A 2,768-nucleotide genomic window follows, 5' to 3' on the forward strand; every position below is an offset into this window, starting at 1 on the left:
GCCTCGGACAAAAAAAACGGGCACGGGGTGTCAAAGGAGCTATTTACTGGTAGATGGATGGGAACAGGCGATACGAGGTGGTCACATCCTGTGACCATCTGCACGGGAGTCATGCTAGTTATTCAGATCGGACACAGATGCTCGGGTATAACATGAGCCTCTATGCAGATATTTGGATGCGTGACAAAATGTTTAGTGCACCAGTTCATGGAATGTCAAGCGGATATTGACGTGCCAGAGTTTTCTACAAGTTCATTTGTGAATTTAACATCATAGCTACTTTGTTTTGCTGGTCTGAGCGCTTAGTATTTGTCCTATCATGAACTCCACTTTATCCTCATCAGAACTTAAAGTTGTCGATGTGAACTCGCAGCATTTCTGTTTTTGAGCCTCTAATTTTAAGCCGGGCCTCTGGCGGTGTCAACGTTATCATGCGTGTGTGTCTCTAGGACCTTTTTTCTTTTGAGACTAAACCCTATCAGAGGGTTAAAGGAACTGTGAGGCATTCGCTGCCACTGAAATCACTGCATAACACACTGCTCTAAGATGCTTAAGGTGGGGATAAAATGCCATACCACATTAAACAGCTAAATGACCTGATCACAGCGATGTGTAGGTGTAGCGTGGGTGGTGGGAGGGGCGACACATGATGATGAATCTCTTCCTTTGAAGCTTTTTTTCCCCTTTCCCAGCGCGTCTGTGTTGCTTTCACTCAGATGAAACCACATTCTTTGTATGGTAAACAAGACGCTTTTGTGACAGGAACAAAGAGTGAATAGAGGTTTTTAAGGGAGTCTATTGTTGCTACATATGGATGTCAACTGGAAGGACACTGAATACACTCAGCAGCCACACATACTTTTGTAATGTAGTCTGCTGCAGTGGCGGAAAGAGAATACATAAGTGCTGCATTTAAGTGCAATTTTGAAGGACTTCAGGATTTCCATTTCATATTATTCAATATTATAAACTTATACTAGCTTCACAGAGGATATTCTATTTCTTTATAACAGTGACAGAAAGAATGCAATTTTGAGATAATTGTACTTTGGTATTTTATATTTCTTTACTCTACACTTGTACTCAATAAGATATCAGATGCAAATATTCACTTTTATTTCACTACTTTTGCTGCTTTTGCAGATTCAGATTGTGAATACAAGTTTGATATAAACCATATATTATATTGATATAAACCATATAAAGTGGATCAAATTAGCCCCATCATTACCACCTGCTATGTTAAAGTAATACAAACATTAATGCCTCAATAATCATAATGCTCCAATAACAAATGATGCATAATGTATAAAGGGATTTCTCACGTATGAGATGTGAATTCTTCTTCCAAGGCAGCTGTATAAATATAGTGAAATACACTTTTCACTCTACACGTATTTGACAGTTATAATGTAATGTCTTTGCTACTGTCCAAGCTCCTGTCAGGCCAAGTCAGGCCGTAGCTGTGAGACCACTGAGTCTAATGAATGTAGGAAAGGTGACTTTCATTGCTCATGAATTTATAAATGGAAGATTTGTTTTTATTTCGTCTTTCAAAAGTTCCACAGCCTCGCTTCAAAGAAAAAGTCTGAATCCAGGACACTAACACGTAGGCTTCATGTAATGGAGCGTTTTACTTTTATTTAAGGAAATGCTTTGAATACTCAATCAATCGTGGGTCCGCTGCATTTTTTCATCCTCAGCTCCAGTAACTCACAAACTGTTAATAAAGGAGATTTCAGTGGTCTCCTCTCCCCAATAAATTCCCATACGTTAGAGCACAAAGTAAGTCATAACATACTGCTGACTTAAGTGAACCTAATTACATTAATGATGGCATCAATTACTCCACTGGTGTGGTTTTGGCCACTGTGGTGCATTTTTCCCAGCGCTGTGGCACATGAGGACAGTGAGAATTTTGACATGTCAAAGCATCCAGGGCCAGAAGCAGGATTAATGGCCGCCTGCCTGCATCCAAGGTCCTTCAGCAGTAATTGCAAGCAGAATCTGACTCTATGATCTCAGCAGCGGTATGCAACATGCCAAAACAGCCTCCCTTTGACAGATTGCCTTCCTGCAGTAATAACTTAAGCACGTTCGTTCTCTCAAATTAGGCACCACACGCCTCCCACAGGAGCAGCGACGTCTTTCCACTTCCTCTGCATATACATCCCAGCATATATAACCCCCTCCACTCCCACTCCCACCCCCTCCTTCACCAGCGCTTTGACAGATCTGAGGTGAAATCGCTTTCTAGTTCACAAAATCTGCTTTTGTTGGCCCCGCGTCGCTTCACCTGCCGCTGACAAGTGTTTGGGATTAAACTTTTTTTGAATAAAAGATGTAATATTCATCTCTCGCGAAGCTTTGCAGAGCAGACCTAATGAAATGCTCCTCCAGAGTCACGCCACAAACGTCTTCGGGGCAGCCTCGCCGGTTTAGCCACTCTGCTATGTTAGCCTCCAGGCCTGTGCAGGAATAAATCCCACTGTGCTTCTTCTACTCCCTCTCTCTCTCTCTCTCTCTCTCTCTCTCTCTTATTCTCTCAGTTGATAGTTTGTGTCCAGCCTCAGGACAGAGGGACTCCTATGTGCTGCTCTGTGGTGGGTTGTGTTCTCTGGAGCAGTTAAAAGCCTGGCAGCTCCACCCCATGACTGTCCAAACACAGTTGACTCTGGGCATCCACATCAAACACAGCTCTCTGCAAAGCCCATTGGAAAGTTAACCACGGGGTGCTGAGCTTATTTATTTATTTTCCACATATAAAA

The sequence above is a fragment of the Trachurus trachurus genome, assembly GCF_905171665.1.
Source record: "Trachurus trachurus genome assembly, chromosome: 19".
Classification (NCBI taxonomy): Eukaryota; Metazoa; Chordata; class Actinopteri; order Carangiformes; family Carangidae; genus Trachurus; species Trachurus trachurus.